General features: G+C 47.9%; 1 protein-coding gene across 1 annotated transcript in view; it reads left to right on the top strand.

Moving 5' to 3' along the window:
* Positions 1–22,239, top strand: part of LOC144602510 (uncharacterized) — a 376,398-nt gene that overhangs the window by 9,908 nt on the left and 344,251 nt on the right. The gene's annotated exons all lie outside the window — the stretch shown is intronic.

Raw genomic sequence — 22,239 nt, 5'->3', positions numbered from 1 at the left:
GAGGGAGTACAGAGAAGGTTCACCAGATTGATCTCTGGGATGGCAGGGCTTTCATATGAAGAAAGACTGGATAGACTGGGCTTGTACTCGCTGGAATTTAGAAGACTGAGGGGGGATCTTATAGAAACATATAAAATTCTTAAGGGGTTGGAGAGGCTAGATGCGGGAAGATTGTTCCCGATGTTGGGGAAGTCCAGAACCAGGGGTCACAGCTTAAGGATAAGGGGGAAGTCTTTTAGGACCAAGATGAGAAAACATTTCTTCATACAGAGAGTGATGAGTCTGTGGAATTCTCTGCCACAGAAGGTAGTTGAGGCCAGTTCATTGGCTATATTTAAGAGGGAATTAGATGTGGCCCTTGTGGCTGAAGGGATCAGGGGGTATGGAGAGAAGGCAGGTACGGGATACTGAGCTGGATGATCAGCCATGATCATATTGAATGGCGGTGCAGGCTCGAAGGGCCGAATGGCCTACTCCTGCACCTATTTTCTATGTTTCTATGTCATTGTACCTGCCTGCTTCATCACCCACAGAAAACATTGCCCCTCACATTCCCATTGAACCTGACCCCCCCCCCCCCCCCTCTCCGGGTAACTGTGTGTTTGTGTTGTCATTTGTGATCGGAGCACCAAGGCACATTCCTTAAATGTGCACATACTTGGCCAATAAACTTATTCATTCATTCATCAACTTATTCATTCATTCATGAAAAGGTGAGGCTAAAGGTGAAAGGAGTCAGAAAGGGGGTCAGATGAGGAGAGTAGTGAAATGTGAAGCTGCAGGGAGGGGTATGGATATGAGAGTCAGTCTGAAGAAGGTTCTCGACCCAAAACATCATCTATTCCTTATCTCCACAGATGCTGCCCGACCCGCTGAGTTACTCTAGCACTCTGTGAAACATCACCTATTCATGTTCTCCACATACGCTGCCTGACCCGCTGAGTTACTCCAGCACTCTGTGAAACGTCACCTATCCATGTTCCCCACAGATGATGCCTGACCGGCTGAGTTACCTCAACACTCTGTGAAACGTCACCTATCCATGTTCTCCACAGATGCTGCCTGACCCGCTGAGTTACTCCAGTTTATTGCATGTACACTCTTGTTTAAGACCACCACACCTTGGGGAAAAGGGCTGTGACCATCCACATTACCAACGCCCCTCATGGTTTTATACACCTCAACAAGAATCCCCCTCATCCCCAGAGTAGGGACCTACCCTGTGCAGTGGCTCCCTGTAACCTAACCCCCACTGTGCCCGTGCCAAGCTGGTCTATCCCTTCTGCACCCTCTCCAGCACCATGCCACCTCCCTGTAGCTGGGCGCTAGAACTGTGGTGTCACCAACGACATACAGATAGATACATCATGATGTACAATGGTGGCACAGCGGTAGAGCTGCTGCCACACAGCGCCAGAGACCAGGGTTCGATCCTGACCACGGGTGCTGTCTGTGTGGAATCTGTACGTTCTCCCCGTGACCTGCGTGGGTTTTCTCCGGGATCTCCGGTTTAAGTCATAAGTGATAGGTGTAGAATTGGACCATTCGGCCCATCAGGTCTACTCCACCATTCAATCACGGCTGATTTATCTCTCCCTCCTAACCCCATTCTCCTGCCTTCTCCCCATAACCCCTGACACCCGCACTGACCAACAATTTATCTATCTCTGCCTTAAAAATATCCAATAGACAATAGGTGCAGGAGGAGGCTATTCGGCCCTTCGAGCCAGCACCGCCATTCAATGCACTTCTTTCCACACGCCCTGACTCCGCTATCCTTAAGAGCTCTATCCAGCTCTCTCTTGAATGCATTCCGAGAATTGGCCTCCACTGCCTTCTGAGGCAGAGAATTCCACATAATCACAACTCTCTGACTGAAAATATTTCTCCTCATCTCAGTTCTAAATGGCCTACCCCTTATTCTTAAACTGTGGCCCCTTGTTCTGGACTCCCCCAACATTGGGATGAGGCTGTGACCTCTGGTCTTAGACTCTCCCACTAAAGGAAGCTCGGGATAGGAATTAAATGCAGCACAGAATTCCCTTCCAGCTCAACGACCCACACACAGACCCACACACACACCCACACACAGACACACACACAGACACCCCCACACACACACACACCCACACACATACAATAATAATACTATAGTAATAATAATTAATATTATTAATAATAATAATTAATAATCAAAGATTGATTGATTGATTGATCGGTGGGTGGATGGATGGATGGATGGATGGATGTCAGTAGGAATCCCCTACACAAATGAAGATTTGGAGAGAGAGAGAGAGAGAGAGAGAGAGAGAGAGAGAGAGAGAGAGAGAGAGAGAGAGAGAGAGAGAGAGAGAGAGAGAGAGAGAGAGAGAGAGAGAGAGAGAGACATAGTGGGAGAGGGGGAGAGAGAGAGAGAGAGGAAGAGGGGAGAGAGAGAGAGAGAGAGAGAGAGAGAGAGAGAGAGAGAGAGAGAGAGAGAGAGAGAGAGAGAGAGAGAGAGAGAGAGAGAGAGAGAGAGAGAGAGAGAGGGAGGGAGGGAGGGAGAGAGAGAGAGAGAGAGAGAGAGAGAGAGAGAGAGAGAGAGAGAGAGAGAGAGAGAGAGAGAGAGAGAGAGAGAGAGAGAGAGAGAGAGAGAGAGGGAGAGGGGGGGGGAGAGAGAGAGAGAGAGAGAGAGAGAGAGAGAGAGAGAGAGAGAGAGAGAGAGAGAGAGAGAGAGAGAGAGAGAGAGAGAGTGAGAGAGCAAGCAGCTCTACCAGCCACACCACTGTGCCTCGGGGATTTATTTCCTGCCTCTCCTCTCCCCACTCCTCTCTTCCTCTTTCTCCTCCATTTCCCCTTCCTCACTTCTTCCTTGTCTGAAGAAGGGTCTCGATCCAGAATGTCACCCATTCCTTCCCTCCAGAGATGCTGCCTTGTCCCGCTGAGGTATTCCAGCTTTTTGTGTCCACCACCTTCTCTCACCTTCTCTCACCCTCTCCCATATCCGTTTCTCTCTCACCCCCTTTCGCTCCCCCTCCCCCAACACACACACACACACACACACGCACGCGTTTCGTTCAGTTATTGGACCAAGGTGACACCTCAACTAATGCTCCTCTTTTCTTCCCTTCCAGATCTGGAACGGATCGTGAAGGAAGTGGGAAATGCGAAGAGGTCGAACATAGCAGCGCATGTCACAGGTGAGAGGCAGTGGACGGCGGCGGTCAGTGAGGGCGAGCTGAATTGGAAGTCTCGGGTGATGCACATCCAACGATAAGATAGGTTTATTCACAAAATGCTGGAGTAACTCAGCAGGTCAGGCAGCATCTCGGGAGCGAAGGAATGGGTGACGTTTCGGGTCGAGACCCTTCTTCAGACTGCCTGACCTGCTGAGTTACTCCAGCATTTTGTGAATAAATCGATTTGTACCAGCATCTGCAGTTATTTTCTTATACAACGATAAGATAGGAACGTGTTCGTGGAGTCGGGAGCGGTAGATTCCGATTTAGATTTAGAGATACAGCGCAGAAACAGGCCCTTCGGCCCACTGGCTCCGCGCCGCCCAGCGATCCCCGCACACATTAACACTATCCTACACCCACTAGGGACTATTTTTACATTTGCCCAGCCAATTAACCTACAAACCTGCACGTCTTTGGAGTGTGGGAGGAAACCGAAGATCTCAGAGAAAACCCACGCAGGTCACGGGGAGAACGTACAAACTCCGTACAGATGGCGCCCGTAGTCAGGATCGAACCTGAGTCTCTAGCGCTGCATTCGCTGTAAGGCAGCAACTCTACCGCTGCGGCACCGTGCCACCGGTACTGCACAGAAACAGGCCGTTCAGCCCACCTTGACCATGCTAACCAAGATGGCACACTGGGCTGGTCCCCTTCGTCCCACTACCCTCAAAACCTTTCTCGCCTAAATGTATCTTTTAAAAGCTGTAATTGTATCTACCTCCATGGCAGCCGCCTCCAGATATGGACGGAGTGCAACTCGGGAGAGCAACGGTCTCACAGTTCTAGAGACCCGGGTTTGATCCTGACCTCGAGTGCTGTTTGTGTGAAATTCGAATGTTTTCTGACTGTGAAGCAGGGGGCAGGATTGGGTGGGGGTGTAATTTGCTACTGTAAAGTTTGTAGGTGAAGTTCATACGTTTCACAAGCTCCTAGAGCATAAGTAGGCCATTCGGCCCATCAAATCCACTCCACCATTCAATCATGGCTGATCTATCTCTCCCTCCTAACCCCATCCCCCTGGCTTCTCCCCGTGACACCTGTCGTAATCATGAATCTATCTATCTATCGCTGCCTTAAAAACGTGGGTGCAACAAACTGGGATTTAATGGCATTAGACTGGGATTGTAAAGTGTGATAACGCTCAACACAAAGCAGGGATAACTGTAGTTGGGATGTTAGACACAAAAGGCTGGGATAACTCAGCAGGTCGGGCAGCATCTCTGGAGAGATGGAATGGGTGATGTTTCGGGTTGAGACCCTTCTTCAGACTGAGTTTAGAAAAAGAACGTGGATAGGTGACATTTTGGGTTGGGACCCTTCTTCAGACCCTTCTCCCGAGATGTCGAGACCCTTCTTCGAAGTGCTTCGAAGTTGGGAAGTGCATGAAACGGAGGATCTTGACTTGAGGTTGAGTATTGGGGAGGACGGTGACGGGGGAGAGGAACAATGGAGGACCTGGCGTGAGGGGACCGCTGTGTGGGATGGGGAAGAGGGGGGGGGTGAGGGGGAGGGTGGTTGGAAGAACAGTATCCCTGGGTGGGGTACTTTGTAACTTTGTCGATGCCCCTTATGTGGCGACCATTGCATACCTTAGGTATGCAGGCAAAGAATTTCACTTGACTTGGCACATGTGACAACAAGTGTAGGAAAATAAGTGCAGATGCTGGTACAAATCGAAAGTATCACAAAATGCTGGAGTAACTCAGCAGGTCAGGCAGCATCTTGGAGAGAGGGAATGGGTCACAAAATGCTGTAACTCAGCAGGTCACACAAAATGCTGGAGTCTGTTGATCAGTCTGAAGAAGTGTCTCGGCCCGAAACGTTACCCATTCCCTCCCTCCTAGATGCTGCCTGACCCGCTGAGTTACTCCAGCATTTTGTGATACCATGTGACAATAAAGTATTCATTCATTGATTCATTGATTCATTGATTCATTCATTCATTCATTCATCCATTCATCCAACCATTCATTCATCCAACCATCCATCCATTCATTCATTCATTCATTCATTCGTTCATTCATTCATTCATTCATTCATTCATTCGTTCCTTCATTCATTCATTCATCCATTCATTCATCCAACCATTCATTCATCCAACCATCCATTCATTAATTCATTCATTCATCCATCCGTTCGTTCCTTCATTCACCCATGCTCACGGTGCCTCTCTCTCTCCCACAGCATCTGGAATCATCAAGGGAAAGGAGGTGGTCTGGCAGGACGAGACGGACTCCACACTAACAGAAGGAGTCGATTTTGAGAACAACGGACTGGTGATCAGGACCGCCGGGCAGTACTTTGTCTATGCCCAGGTGGTCTTTCATGGCAGAGGGTGCCAGGAGAAGGCCACCTACCTGAGCCACAACATCTCCTCGCTCTCGGCCAGCTACCCAGACGAGAGCCTGCTCCTGAAGGCCATCATGTCCGTCTGCCACTACGGTCCACACGGGGAACCATGGTACAAGTAATCCTACCAGGGGGCCATCTTCCAGTTCCTGGAGGGAGACCAGATCTACTCCAGGGTTGCTGAGGGGGCGGTGAACTTTGTGGACACCGCTCATGGGAAAACCTTCTTTGGCATATTCGCCTTGTGAGGAACCCAGGAAAGAGCATCTAGTTGCGATTTTTCGACTGAAGGACAACAGACACACAACGGGGCACATTGTCCTATACAGTAGCCTTTTGGGCATTCAATGCTTGGTTTTGAGTTCAATTTAAGCAGATTTTTCTGTTTGATGGCAAAATGTTTATTTTGTATTAAATTTGGTTTTTTTTTGGTCTTAATGTAACAAGTACTCTTTAGGGAGAATAAGCAGATAATTCTAATATGTAATAAGCCATGTATCGGGTCTCATATTCAGACCGTTTAGCTTTATCACCAGTTATTGATCCTTGAGGGGTCTCTCTCTGTAAAACACAAAGTGCTGGAGTAACTCAGCAGGTCAGGCAGCATCCCTGGAGGACAAGGATAGGCCACGTTTTGGGTCGAGGAGCTTCTCCAGACTCGGTCTCTACGTTGGATTCCATCTGTGATAGATAGAGTTCTGGGGGCTAGCGGAATCAAGGGGTATGGGGAGAAGGCAGGCACGGGTTACTGAATGTGGATGATCAGCCATGATCACAATGAATGGCGGTGCTAGCTCGAAGGGCCAAACGGCCTCCTCCTGCACCTATTTTCTATGTTTCTATGTTCACCTCTATGGGTCCCTCAATGGCCAAATGCCTGTCGAGGCCCTGAGCTTCCTGATTGGTGAGGAGACCCAGTCTAACTCGCTGCAGTCTGAAGAAGGGTCTCGACCCGAAACGTTACCCAGTCCTTCTCTCCGGAGATGCTGCCTGACCCGCTGAGTTACTCCAGTATTTTGTGTCTACCTTCGCTGCGGTCGGCTTGCTTTCCAAATCGCTAATTTGGACATCTTTTGGGGGAAGTTGCAACTTTTCTACATTGTGACTAGTTGTCACCCAGCCGACTAAAAATACTTATTCTGTGAACTGTATGAGTCAGCTTCCCACTCAGAAAAACAGCCAACATTGAGTAATTTTGTCTACTTTCTGTGGCTGGGGTTTTTTGTTAAATGGGATGCCAGCTGCCTCTATCCATCCTCCTGGAAAGTCCGGAGTGCTTCCGAAATTCTGCCGACTTCAATGGAGCCTGCATCTTCTCGTGGACAACCAGAATGCTCTTCAACCAGACCACACCATTGTTACATATCAACTGTGGCCATTGCCAGAGTATAGAATTTATATGGAAACACGTTGCATCTGTTTTAAAGATGTCTCTAGATGTCACAATCTAGATCTTGATGTATCACATTGATTAAAATTATCAGTTGAATGTATTTATTAATTGTTGCAATTATATTGTTAATTTATTGTATTTATATAATCGTTGTCAGACTCTTAATAAAAGTATCTTAAGATTGAAATGTTTTGTGATTCACTTGATTCACATGGGTTTGCCTGGGCTATTTCCCCCTCATAACTGATTCCTCTTGAGGACGGTCGTATAGTCCTAATTGAGCCCAGGGGCAGAGACTGGGGGCGGGGGGTGAGAGGAAGGAAGCTGGGGGAGGAAGTGGTTGATGGCTGTTAGAGTTCAGTTTAGTGCTTCGATATATAGCGCGGAAACAGGCCCTGCGGCCCACCGAATCCACGCCGACCAGCGGCGCCCGTACATAAGCACGATCCTGCGCCTTGGGAACAATTTACAATCTTTTACCAACGCCAATTACCCTGCAATCCTATGCGTCTTTGGAGTGTAGGAGAAACCCGGAGAACCCGGTGAAAGCCCACGCGATCCAGGGAAGAATATGCTAACTCCGTACAGACTGCATCGGTTCTCAGGATGGAACCCAGGTCTCTGGCGCTGCAACTCCACCACTGCGCCACCGTGTCATAAGCTTGTGGTCACAAGCTGGGTTTCTCCACGTTTCGCAATATGGCTGATGAATGTCAGTTCCTAAAAGCATCATAAGAGTGAAATCCTTATAATTCGGACCATCCCTTCTCAGCTGCCGTCGGTCAGCTGAATTGTCCTTTTGGTCAATTAGAGTGTGGAAACAAAGAAACATAGAAACAAAGAAAATAGGTGCAGGAGGAGGCCATTCAACCCTTCGAGGCAGCACCGCAATTCATTGTGATCATGGCTGATCATCCACAATCAGTAACCCGTGCCTGCCTTCTCCCCATATCCCTTGATTCCACTAGTCCCTAGAGCTCTATCTAACTCTCTCTTAAATCCATCCAGTGATTTGGCCTCTGCTGCCCCCCTGTGGCAGGGAATTCCACAAATTCACAACTCTCTGGGTGAAACATAGAAACATAGAAAATAGGTGAAGGAGTAGGCCATTCGGCCCTTCGAGCCTGCACCGCCATTCAATATGATCATGGCTGATCATCCAGCTCAGTAACCTTCTCACCTCAGTTTTAAATGGCCTCCCCTTTATTCTAAGACTGTGGCCCCCTGGTTCTGGACTCCCCCAACACTGGGAACACTGGGCGGCAAGGTGGCGCAGCGGTAGAGTTGCTGCCTTAGAACGAATGCAGCGCCGGAGACTCAGGTTCGATCCTGACTACGGGCGCTGTCTGTACGGAGTTTGTACGTTCTCCCCATGACCTTCGTGGGTTTTCTCCGAGATCTTCGGTTTCCTCCCACACTCCAAAGACGTACAGGTATGCAGGTTAATTGACTGGATAAATGTAAAAATTGTCCCTAGTGTGTGTAGGATGGTGTTAATGTGTGCGGGGATCGCTGGGCGGCGCGGACTAGGTGGGCCGAAGGCCCTGTTTCCGTGCTGTATCTCTAAATCTAAATCTAAATCTAAAACATTTTTCCTGCATCTAGCTTGTCCAGTCCTTTTATAATTTTATATGATTCTGTAAGATCCCCTCTCATCCTTCTAAACTCCAGTAAATACAAGCCTAGTCTTTTCAATCTTTCCTCATATAACCATATAACAATTACAGCATGGAAACAGGCCAGTTTGGCCCTTCTAGTCCATGCCGAACACTTTCTCTGACCTAGTCCCATCTACCTGCTCTCTGACCATAACCCTCCAATCCCTTCCCAACCATATACCTATCTAATTTACTCTTAAATAATAAAATCGAGCCTGCCTCCACCACTTCCACCGGAAGCTCATTCCATACAGCCACCACCCTCTGAGTAAAAAAGTTACCCCTCATGTTACCCCTAAACTTTTGTCCCTTAATTCTGAAGTTATGTCCCCTTGTTTGAATCTTCCCCACTCTCAAAGGGAAAAGCTTACCCACGTCAACTCTGTCCGTCCCTCTTAAAATTTTAAAAACCTCTATCAAGTCCCCCCTTAACCTTCTGTGCTCCAAAGAATAAAGACCCAACCTGTTCAATCTCTCTCTGTAGCTTAAGTGCTGAAACCCAGGCAACATTCTAGTAAATCTCCTCTGTACTATAGACAATAGACAATAGACAATAGGTGCAGGAGTAGGCCATTCAGCCCTTCGAGCCAGCACCGCCATTCAATGCGATCATGGCTGATCACTATCAATCAGTACCCCGTTCCTGCCTTCTCCCCATACCCCCTCACTCCGCTATCCTTAAGAGCTCTATCCAGCTCTCTCTTGAAAGCATCCAACGAACTGGCCTCCACTGCCTTCTGAGGCAGAGAATTCCACACCTTCACCACCCTCTGACTGAAAAAGTTCTTCCTCATCTCCGTTCTAAATGGCCTACCCCTTATTCTCAAACTGTGGCCCCTTGTTCTGGACTCCCCCAACATTGGGAACATGTTATCTGCCTCTAATGTGTCCAATCCCCTAATTATCTTATATGTTTCAATAAGATCCCCCCTCATCCTTCTAAATTCCAGTGTATACAAGCCCAATCGCTCCAGCCTTTCAACATACGACAGTCCCGCCATTCCGGGAATTAATCTAGTGAACCTACGCTGCACGCCCTCCATAGCAAGAATATCCTTCCTCAAATTTGGAGACCAAAACTGCACACAGTACTCCAGGTGCGGTCTCACCAGGGCCCGGTACAACTGTAGAAGGACCTCTTTGCTCCTATACTCAACTCCTCTTGTTACGAAGGCCAACATTCCATTGGCTTTCTTCACTGCCTGCTGAACCTGCATGCTTCCTTTCATTGACTGATGCACTAGGACACCCAGATCTCGTTGAACTCCCCCTCCTCCTAACTTGACACCATTCAGATAATCTACTCTCTCTATTTTGTTGACATCCTTCCTATAATTTGGCGACCAGAACTGCACACCATATTCCAGATTTGGCCTCACCAATGCCCTGTACAATTTTAACATTACATCCCAACTTCTATATTCGATGCTCTGATTTATAAAGGCAAGCATACCAAACGCCTTCTTCACCACCCTATCCACATGAGATTCCACCTTCAGGGAACAATGCACAGTTATTCCCAGATCTCTCTGTTCCACTGCATTCCTCAATTCCCTACCATTTACCCTGTACGTCCTATTTTGATTTGTCCTACCAAAATGCAGCACCTCACACTTGTCAGCATTAAACTCCATCTGCCATCTTTCAGCCCACCCTTCCAAAAGGCCCAAGTCCCTCTGTAGACTTTGAAAATCTACTTCATTATTAACTACACCACCTATCTTAGTATCATCTGCATACTTACTAATCCAATTTGCCACACCATCATCCAGATCATTGATGTAAATGACAAACAACAGCGGACCCAACACAGATCCTTGGGGTACTCCACTAGACACTGGCCTCCAACCTGACATACAGTTGTCAACCATTACCCTCTGGTATCTCCCATTCAGCCATTGTTGAATCCATCTTGCAACTTCACTATTAATACCCAACGATTTAACCTTCTTAATCAACCTTCCATGTGGAACCTTGTCAAATGCCTTACTGAAGTCCATATAGACAACATCCACAGCCTTGCCCTCATCAATTTCCCTGGTAACCTCTTCAAAAAATTCAAGAAGATTAGTCAAACATGACCTTCCAGGCACAAATCCATGTTGACTGTTCCTAATCAGGCCTTGTTTATCCATATGTTTATATATATTGTCCCTAAGTATCTTTTCCATTAATTTTCCCACCACAGACGTTTACTTTTAGAACCTTTTTTAAACAAGGGCACAACATGCGCAATGCGCCAATGCACCAACCCCGTTTCTAATGACGTTTGAAATATTTCCGTCATAGCCCCTGCTATTTCTGCACTAACTTCCCTCAATGTCCTAGGGAATATCCTGTCAGGACCTGGAGACTTATCCACTTTTATATTTTTTTAAAGTGTCCGTACCTGCTCTTCTTTGATTCTCATGGTTTCCATCACTACTCTACTTGTTTCGTTTACCTCGCATAATTCAATATCCTTCTCCTTGGTGAATACCGAAGAAAAGAAATTGTTTAATATCTGCCCCATTTCTTCCGGCTCAGCACGTAGCTGTCCACTCTGACTCTCTAATGGACCAATTTTGTCCCTCGCTATCCTTTTGCTATTGACATATCTGTAGAAACCCTTGGGGTTTACTTTTACATTACTTGCCAAAGCAACCTCATATCTTTTTTTTGCTTTTCTAATTTCCTTCTTAAGATTCCTTTTACATTCTTTATATTCCTCAAGAACCTTATTTACTCCCTGCCGCTTATGTTTATTGTATATCTCCCACTTTTTCCGAACCAAGTGTCCAATTTCCCTAGAAAACCACGGCTCTTTCAACCTATTATTCTTTCCTTTCCACCGAACAGGGACATAAAGACTCTTTGTACTCTCAAAATTTCACCTTTAAATGTCCTCCATTTCTCTATTATATCCTTCTCATAAAACAAAATGTCCCATTTCACTCCTTTTAAATCCTTTCTCATCTCCTCAAAGTTAGCCTTTCTCCAATCCAAAATCTCAACCCTTGGTCCAGTTCTGACCTTCTCCATAATTATATTGAAACTAATGGCATTATGATCACTAGACCCAAAGTGCTCCTCAACACATACCTCCTTCACCTGACCCGTCTCATTTCCTAACAGGAGGTCCAACACTGCCCATTCTCTGGTAGGTACCTCTACGTATTGCTGCAAAAAACTATCCTGCACACATTTTACAAACTCCAAACCATCCAGCCCTTTTACAGAATGTGATTCCCAGTCTATGTGCAGAAAATTGGAATCACCCACAATCACTACTTTGTGCTTACTACTAATATCTGCTATCTCCTTACATATTTGCTCTTCCAATTCTCGTTCCCCATTTGGCGGTCTATAATACACCCCAATAAGTGTTGCTAAGCCTTTCTCATTTCTGAGTTCCACCCAAACAGCCTCCCTAGTCGAGCCTTCAAATCTATCGTGCCAGAGCACTGCTGTGATATCTTCCCTGACAAGCAATGCAACACCTCCACCTCTTGCCCCTCCGATTCTATCACATCTGAAGCAATGAAATCCTGGAATATTTAATTGCCAATCGCAACCCTCCTGCAACCATGTTTCACTGATCGCCACAACATCATACTTCCAGATGTCAATCCAGGCTCTAAGCTCATCCACCTTTCTTACAATGCTCCTAGCATTAAAATATACACATTTAAGGGACCCATCATTTCTTATTCTCAGTTTATTTCTTTTCACTTCTTTCTCTCCTACATGTTGGGCCTGAGTGTTTCCCTTCTCTGCCTCCTGCCTCACACACTGCCTATTAGCTATCTGTATTTGAGTCCCTCCCCCCAACCTTACTAGTTTAAAGTCTCCGCAGTTGCCTTAGCAAATCTCCCCGCCAGGATATTGGTTCCCCTCAGGTTCAGGTGCAACCCGTCCTTTTTGTACAGGTCATACTTCCCCCAGAAGAGGTCCCAATGATCCCTCAGCCACGCATTTATCTTCCACCTCACTCCATTCCTATTCTCACTATCGCATGGCACAGGCAGTAAGCCTGAGATTATCACTTTGGAGGTCCTTTTCGTTAACTCTCTTCCTAACCCCCTAATTTCTCCTTTCAGGACCTCTTCCCTTATCCTACCTATATTGTTGGTACCTATATGTACCACGACCTCTGGCCCCTCTCCCTCCCTTTTCAGGATATCTTGGACACGTTCAGATACATCCCGGACACTGGCACTAGGGAGGCAAACTACCATCCGGGTCTCCCGACTGAGTCCACAGAATCGCCTATCTGACCCCCCTCACTATAGAGTCCCCTATCACTATCGCTCTCTTCTTCCTTTCCCTACCCTTCTGAGCAACAGGGCCGGACTCCGTGCCAGAGGCCCGGGCGCCGTCGCTGCCCCCAGGTAGGCTGTACTCCCCAACAGTACCTAAACAGGAGTATTTATTGCCAAGGGGTACATCCACTGGGGTACTCTCTAGTCCCTGCCTCTGCTCCTTGCCCCCCCCTAACCGTGACCCACTTGTCTACCTCCGGTGGTCTTGGAGTGACCACCTCTCTATAACTCCTCTCTATAACCTCCTCACTCTCCCTGACCAGACGGAGGTCATCAATCTGCCGCTCCAGGTTCCTAATACGGTCCCTTAGGAGCCCCATCTTGTCGCACGTGGCGCAGATGTGGATGTCTGGAAGACTATCAGACTCCCAGACTTCCCACATCCGACACCCAGAACAATAAACTGCCCTGGCACTCATACTCCCCCTTAACTGGGGTTACTCCCAATCAGCTGATTCCTCTAATCCGCTTCCACCAATCAGCTGCTCCCTCCCGTCCGCGCTACTTTTTCAAATGGAACATTGCAGAACGGCTCCTGGGCCTCTGGTAAGCAAGGGCTTCGCGCTCCTTTTTAAACTTACCGCCCAGACGCTGCACCAGTCGCTCCCTCCTCTCCAACGGCTCCTGGGCCGTTGTATCTCCAATCTAAACTGAAGCAAACTAAACTGCGGTCTCCCCGTTCAGTAGATTTCAAAAGAATTCGACAGCTCTGATTCCATTTGCTGTTTATTTCTCTCTTCCCACATTTACATTCCCCCTGGTTTTATTTCCGCGCTCACTGGGGTTTTTTTTACGACGCGGAATTTGGGGATTAAATGGGAGCCGTTCAGCGCCGACCTGTTGTCCACCGGGTTTCTGCCCCACAGCCCCTGAGCCCCGCTCCTGACGCCGGTCCCGGGACCCGACCCTTTTGCACACCCGGAGCGGAACCGGAGCAGATTCTCAGCCACTGGTTTACATCCCAAGTCCAGAAGAAAGGATAAAGTTTCTCCGTGAATTTATTCCCAGTGAAGGTGTAGAGATGGGACTTGGTGCCCGCGTCGTAAAATGAAACTGTCCCGGACTCGTAACTGAGATAAACTCCCACCCTCCCGGGGATGGGACGGGCGGGGAGACGGGATGGAGGGGAGGTGAATGCATCAAACTCGTCATGCTCCCGCCTGATACTCCAGACTCCAGTCTCCGGGGTCATTAGCACCAGTCCCTTCCTCTCCACAGACTCTGCGGCGACTCCCAGACTCCAGCGCTCACTCCCCGCCACCTCCACCTCCCAGTAATGTCTCCCCGATGTGAATCCCTCCGATCCCAGCACACACGCACAGTCTGTAAACCTCTTCCCGGTGTCAGGGAGACTCCTCCAGGTCCGGGTCAGTCTCACCCTCTTCCGATCCTCAGACACCTCGAGCCACGGAGCCGCTGTTTCCACATCCAGGGTGACGGAGACTGGGGGGAGAAGCAGAGAATCAGAGAGTCCCCGGGGGTCGGGGGGAGACTCGGGCAGCGCGGCCCCGGGACCGGGGGAGAGGCCGCTCGGCCTCAGGCACAGGCGGGCGGACAACTGAAACCCTGCCCGGGGTTTCACCCACAACCACATCGGGTGGACAACAGACATCTCTCCCGGAGTTTTTAATCCAGGGATGGAGAGGGGAATTTCGTGAGGTGGGGGAGGGTGGACGGGGAGGACGAGTGCGGAGAGTGAGGAGGATTGGGAGATTGCGGTGGGGATGGAGGAACGAAGCAGGTTATTCAGATATGGAGGCAGATCGGAGCAGGTGGATATAGAGGTGAGTGGTAATTTGAGGTTATTAAAGAGGAGGTAGAGGTGAGTGGTGGGGTCGTCATGATCACAGTGAAAGGGGGCAGACACGAGGGGCCAGATGACCTGCTCCTGTGTGCAAGGTGCGATCAAGGATAGTCCGAGGATCACCAACGTGGAAGATAGTAGTTCAGCACTGCTCTCTGGTTGTGGTAGGGTGATTCAGTTCCCTGATAACAACTGGGAAGAAACTGTCCCTGAATCTGGAGGTGTGCATTTTCACACTTCTGTACCTCTTGCCTGATGGGAGAGGGGAGAAGAGGGAGTGGCCAGGGTGAGACTGGTCCTTGATTATGCTGCTGGCCTTGCCGAGGCAGCGTGAGGTACAAATGGTGTCAGTGGCAGGAGTTTCGGGTTTGCGGGAGAGCAGGGAGGAGAATCCGGAACGGGAATGACGGACTGCGCTTCCTGCAAATTGGCATCAGGACCGCGCGCAACTCCACCAACATCCAACAGCAGGGACAACACGCTGAACATCATTTAGATGCCAGCATACTACGGGAAACACGCGACTGCTTGGTCTGTGAGCAAAATCTTGAAATGGACAACCTGCTTCCTGAGCTTTACGGGCACCAGCAAGACCGGTTAGAGAACACAATTTACCGATTTTCTTTCACCAGACATGCTCTGTTTTTGGACTGCCCGCGGCGCGTAGAACCCAACGCCAGAGTGTTCACTTTAGTATCAACGTTCATCCAACAGCTCGTCTGTTGTGTGTGCTGTAGTTGTGCTCAGTGAACTGACATCTCTACATACATTTTTAGGTATGTAAAGAGGAAAACAATTGTCAAGGCAAATGTGGGTCCCTTGAAGACAGAAGCGGGGGAATTTATTATGGGGAACAAGAAAATGGCAGACGTGTTGAACCGGTACTTTGGATCTGTCTTCACTTACGAAGATACAAGCAATCTCCCAGATGTTCTAGTGGCCAGAGATCCTAGGGTGACAGAGGAACTGGAGGAAATCCGCATTAGGCAGGAAATGGTGTTGGGTAGACTGATGCGACTGAAGGGTGATAAATCCCCAGGGCCTGATGGTCTGCATCCCAGAGTACTTAAGGAGGTAGCGCTAGAAATTGTGGACGCATTGGTGATCATTTTCCAATGTTCTGTAGATTCAGGATAAGTTCCTGTGGATTGGAGGGTAGCTAATGTTGTCCCACATTTTAAGAAACGGGGAGGAGAAAAAACGGGAAATTATAGACCAGTTAGTCTGACATCAGTGGTGGGGAAGATGCTGGAGTCAATTATAAAAGACGAAATTGCGGAGCATTTGGATAGTAGTAACAGGATCGTTCCGAGTCAGCATGGATTTACAAAGGGGAATTCATGCTTGACTAATCTTCGGGAATTTTTTGAGGATGTAACTAGGAAAATTGACAGGGGAGAGCCGGTGGATGTGGTGTACCTTGACTTTCATAAAGCCTTTGACAAGGTTCCACATAGGAGATTAGTGGGTAAAATTAGAGCACATGGTATTGGAGGTAGGGTACTGACATGGATAGAAAATTGGTTGACAGACAGACAGACTGATGGGTATCGACCCGAAACGTCACCCATTCCTTCTCTCCCGAGATGCTGCCCGACGTGCTGAGTTACTCCAGCACTTTGTGAATAAATACATTTATTTGTACCAGCATCTGCAGTTATTTTCTTATATTATCTGAATGGTGTCAAGTTAGGAACAGGGAACGTACAACGAGATCTGGGTGGCCTATTGCATCAGTCACTGAAAGGAAGCATGCAGGTACAGCAGGCAGTGAAGAAAGCCAATGAAATTTTGGCCTTCATAACAAGAGGAGTTGAGTATCGGAGCAAAGAGGTCCTTCTGCAGTTGTACAGGGCCCTAGTGAGACCGCACCTGGAGTACTATGTGTACTTTTGGTCTCCAAATTTGAGAAAGGATATTCTTGCTATCGAGGGCGTGCAGCGTAGGTTTACTGGAGCGACTAGACTTGTATACACTGGAATTTAGAAGGATGAGAGGAGATCTTATCGAAACATATACAATTATTAAGGGGTTGGACCGTTAGAGGTAGGAAACATGTTCCCAATGTTGGGGGAGTCCGGAACAAGGGGCCACGGTTTAAAAATAAGGGGTAGGCCATTTAGAACTGAGATGAGGAAAAACTTTTTCAGTCAGAGAGTTGGGAATCTGTGGAATTCTCTGCCTCAGAAGGCAGTGGAGGCCAATTCTATGAATGCATTCAAGAGAGAGCTAGATAGGCTCTTAAGGATAGCAGAGTCAGGGGGTATGGGGAGAAAGCAGGAACGGGGTACTGATTGCGAATGATCAGCCATGATCACATTGAATGGCGGTGCTGGCTCGAAGGACCAAATGGCCTCATCCTGCACCTATTGTCTATTGTCTGTTGTTTGTACTGTGGTTGTGTTCAGGGAACTGACATCTCCAGCGGTATGAATACTGACTTCTCTAAATTCAAGTATACACTGGACAGGTAATTAATACTTAAAGAACTATAACGGTTTAAAAAAAGTTTGTACCTCTCTTAATGCCATCGGGCACCTCGCTGAACACCGTGTTCAACAAAAATGGGTGATCGAACTTTCCAACTTCCAGGGCACCGTCTGCTACTGACAGCGTGTGCTGATCATCTCTTATCCTGCATGAATCACACACCCGGTTATAAGACCCGCATCTACGATTTTTGAGTTAATTACCAAACAGTGCAGAGAGTCTCACCTCCTCTTCTGACGAGTTTCCTCCTGAAATATAAAACATCAGAAAGATCAATTAATTTACACTGAGCGTCCACATCGTGACAGCGGGAATATCAGCCAAATTGTTACAATTTTCCGACAGATCCCAGCACTTAATGCTGGTGCTGCGCCCCATCAGGGCAGTATTATGTGTTAATTACATGTAAAGGGTATATTTAATACTGGACTGATGGGGCGATTCAACCTCCTCTGGTTCCAGTTGTGAATTACCTCATTTGTCCAACAGGGGTCACCCTCTCTTCACTGTTACCCTCTTGCGTTTAATGTCTGTGTTACATGCCTTGGAATTTTCGTCTATCCTATTCGCCAAAGTTCCCGCATTGCCACTTCAAGCGCCCCCTGATTCGTCTTGCACCCTGTGGGTCAGCAAGAGGGGACGCATAGCGTCTACCAACCTTTGTCTCCACAGACATCATGTTGCCAGCTGGTGACTAGATGTTCATATCAGACTAAGAGAAGACCAGGCTTGAACAACGTGGAAAATATGACTGGCTCAATGTGATAAGTACAACGTCTCTTTCCGATAAAGATGCAGCTCGCCCTGCGATTGATTGGGGTGCGATAATGTGAGCGAGGCAGTAATATGGCCCCAGAACAACTAAATCATTTATTTGGAGACACAAGGTGCTGGATAGAGTGGAATCATAATCAGGCCAGCCAGCATCTGAGGAGGGAAATGTACAGATGAAGCATGTAGTCAGGAGCCTCTTTCAATCTTCTGGAATAGATGGGAGAGAGCTGGTAAAGGGATGGGAGGGGAAGGAACTGGGACAATAAGTGACAAGGGATAGGTGAATTTATGTGAGGAGGGACATATGACAGACTGACGGACATCCCTGCGGCTGATGGCGAAGGGGATAAAACTTGCTCCAGAATTGGAATCTGGTCAGGAAGATAAATGGGGAATGCAATGGAAGGGATGTGGTGGAAATCAACAGGAGAGAATGTGTTGGGTTCCCAGTAGGATGGGTTGGCGGATCTGCGGTTGGAGAAGGGGATGCAACGTGGTGACGGGGACTGGGGATGAAAAGAAATGCCTGTGGGGAACAGTTGAAGGAACAGGGACGTCTGAAGGGGATAAGGTTTACCTGTAACAGGAGAATACATGTTTCATGTCGTTGGGTTGCCGTCTGCTCAAAATATGAGGTGTTCGTCTTCCCTACCGACTGGGCTGTTTCAATCAGCCCTGAATTATTGGGTAATTCTGCATTTATTTCAGACTGTTACCCACTATTTTGTGATTGTGGCCTTGTGGAAGCTAACTTTGGGGAAACCATTTTGTGGCACCTTTGGAGGACATTTTGTGCTGGGAAGTTCGATACATACCTTAGCAGCTTGTTAGAAAGTTCTGTACAAAAGCTTGTTTTGGTTATTGTATTGAAAACAGGCTTTCACAGTCCTGGACACCTGCAGATAAGAAGTTGCTTCCCAAGGTTTAGAAGTAGTTTTTATGGGTTTGTTGTTGAGTTGTGGACATTTCAATGTTCTGAACTAGATGTTATGGTACCTCCTTATCGCCTAACGGTACCTCTCTAATCATCTTAGCTATGTGACTCCCTTTACTCCCCTGTACTCCTGTTTGACTCCCTAACACAATTAAAGGAACTCTATTATGGGAACTCTACTATGCATCTGCTGAGACTGCTTTATGCTATGTAACCATGGGAAATTACTGAAAATTGTGCTGTTTTCAACTGTATAAATACTGACTAATCTGTATGTTCTTTGAGAGGACAGAAGCAGGTGCTTGAGCGAACAACTGTGCACTCAGGTCTCTGTGCCATCTCCCACCTTGGTTTCAGTAAAAAGATTTAACTGAGTGTTGTGTTTTGCGTACTTATTTTAGAGATAAGTCGAGTCGACTTTCACAGCCTTACATTGAATCAAATTGAATTTGTAACTCCCTACCTTCAGAAATATCAAACTGTCCGTTTGGTTCATCCGCTCCTGTAGCTTTAAGAGTTTCTTTTGAATAGAGTTTATCTCCTCTTGAATCGCTCGTAGATTATTCTCCATTGGATTTAGAACGCTCTCCTCGTCTTCCCGGAGATCCCTGAGAAAGAGCCGCTCTTTCTCATTGAGAATCTGGCGCAGTTCAGCAAATACCGATGTGATGTAGGTCAACAGGTTCTGTGACTGTTCCTGACAAATGAAGGGTGAAGGTCAATATTATCGAGCCTGGAATCTAAGACAATAGCACAAGATCAGAGAAGGGAAACTGGAAACCTTACCCGGACTCCGGAAATCTTCTCTTTCTGTTGCTGCTCCATTTCCCCCACCGCTGATTTATTTTTTGTGAGAATCTCCAAGGAAGTTTTAATCAGCTCCTGGGATTGAGATTCAGATTCAGTCAGTGAAAGAATTAGACCAGACGGAACAAATGAAATGCAGACACGGAACTGCACATGAAAGTTTACAAAAAGACACAAACTGCTGGAGAACTCATCGGGTCGTGGAGCGTATCAGCAGAGAGCCGCGGGCTGTCTCACCTGGAAGGACTGCTGGTGTCCCTGCATGGACGTGAGGGGGAAGGTACAGGGACAGGTGTTTCATCTCCAGCGGTGGCTGGGGCAAGTACATGGGGAAGGGCTGGTTTGGGTGGGAGGCTGGGTGAACCGAACAGTCGCCGAGGGAGCGCGGTCCGCAAAACGCAGAATTGAAAATTCATCAGCTGATCACATTCTGTTTGCTTTTACCTTGTAGCTTTCAACAGCTTCTTTAATCGGCATGAAACTGTGAGACTTGTGTTCCCGCGCGTCTCGGCAGATCATACAGACCAGTTTCTTGTCGGTTTCACAAAACAGCTTCAGTTCTTCCTGATGTTCCTCGCAGTGAAGTTTACTTTCTTTCCCTCCCGTGTTCAGGCTCAGTGCTCGAGCTGTCTCAGTCATACTCGCCAAGGCCCGATTTACTTTGAGGGCGCGGTCTGCAAACTCCTCTCTACATACCGGGCAGGAGTTTCTCTCCTCCCTGTCCCAACTCTGTGTGATACAGGAGCGGCAGAAGTTGTGCCCGCACTCCAGTGTCGCCGGATCACTGAAGAAATCCAGACAAATGGGACAAATCGCTTCTTCGGTTAAACTCTGGATCTGGTGTTTCGAAGCCATTTTTAATTCCGACCACTTCCTGGTTCAAAACGCCTCCGCCTTCTGGTAGCTGCGGACCCGCACAGAACCGCAGGTGTCAACGACACGCCCTGCAGTGCGCGGGGAATAGATTCTGTGCTGAATAATGTTGTTTTGCTGCGAGTGTTCAGGGTGAAGGGCCGCTGGCAATCTGCCACTGATTACACACCAGCAAGAGGCTGGTAACACGTTAAACGAGTCTGAACGTGACAGGAACCGGGCGGACGAGCGCCGGGCAGTCTAAGGAAGGGCAGAAACGAAATGGGAGATGTATTAAGTTATCTCTAAGTAGAGCGTGAAACGGTGGTTAAACATCAACTTAGAGCGACTGTTGGCAAAATAAAGTCTGCAATAAAATCGGAGACCTGGAGAGAATGTTGTGTTGTGAGGTGACAGACGCGCGACAATCGCTGAGATTTGGTTGCATAAAAAGTAGGAAAGAGAATACTCTGTTACTGCGTGCAACACATTCATCTTCTCGGTAAAAGCGTCTTGATTTCCACTGGCCTTCCTGTGCAGAAGGTCCCTGACATTAACCCTGCGTGGTCCAGCTCTGATGTAAGATCCAGCTGTTCCTTATTGGGGACGGGCTCCACAATTGAAACGGTTTCCGCCTGCCCGCCCTGTTAACCCCTCCAGCCCCGGAGAGCAGCACAGTGAGCCAGACCCCCCACTCGCAGCCCAGCCTGACGTTGATCACCAGGGGCACACGAGGAACCGCAGAAGCTAATTTACAGAAAATTGACACAAAGCGATGGGGTAACTCCACGGGCCAAGCAGCATCTCTGGGGAATTTGGGGTAGACGAGGTTTCATAGAAAACATAGACATAGAAAATAGGTGCAGGAGTAGGCCATTCGGGCCTTCGAGCCTGCACCACCATTCAATATGATCATGGCTGATCATTCAGCTCAGTAACCTGTACCCGCCTTCTCTCCATACCTTTGTTCCCTTTAGCCACAAGGGCCACATCTAACTCCCTCTTAAATATAGCCAATGAACTGGCCTCAGCTACCTTCTGTGGCAGAGAATTCCACAGACTCACCACTCTCTGTGTGAAGAAATGTTTTCTCATCTCGGTCCTAAAAGACTTCCCCCTTATCCTTAAGCTGTGACCCCTGGTTCTGGACTTCCCCAACATCGGGAACAATCTTCCCGCATCTAGCCTCTCTAACCCCTTAAGAATTTTATATGTTTCAATCAGATCCCCCCTCAGTCTTCTAAATTCCAGCGAGTATAAGCCTACTCGATCCAGTCTTTCTTCATATGAAAGTCCTGCCATTCCAGGGATCAATCTGGTGAACCTTCTCTGTACTCCCTCTAAGGCTAGAATGTCTTTCCTCAGATTAAGAGACCAAAACTGTACACAATACTCCAGGTGCGGTCTCGTCAAGGCCCTGTACAACTGCAGCAGAACCTCCCTGCTCCTATACTCAAATCCTCTTGCTATGAATGCCAACATACCATTCGCTTTCTTCACTGCCTGCTGCATCTGCACGCTTGCTTTCAATGACTGGTGCACCTTGACACCCAGGTCACGTTGCATCTCCCCTTTTCCTAATTGGCCACCTCTGCTTTCCTGTTCTTGCCGCCAAAGTGGATAACCTCACATTAATCCACATTATATTGCATCCGC

The sequence above is a fragment of the Rhinoraja longicauda genome, chromosome 19, assembly GCF_053455715.1.
Source record: "Rhinoraja longicauda isolate Sanriku21f chromosome 19, sRhiLon1.1, whole genome shotgun sequence".
NCBI classification, from domain to species: Eukaryota; Metazoa; Chordata; class Chondrichthyes; order Rajiformes; family Arhynchobatidae; genus Rhinoraja; species Rhinoraja longicauda.
This window is presented reverse-complemented; position numbering and strand designations above follow the sequence as displayed.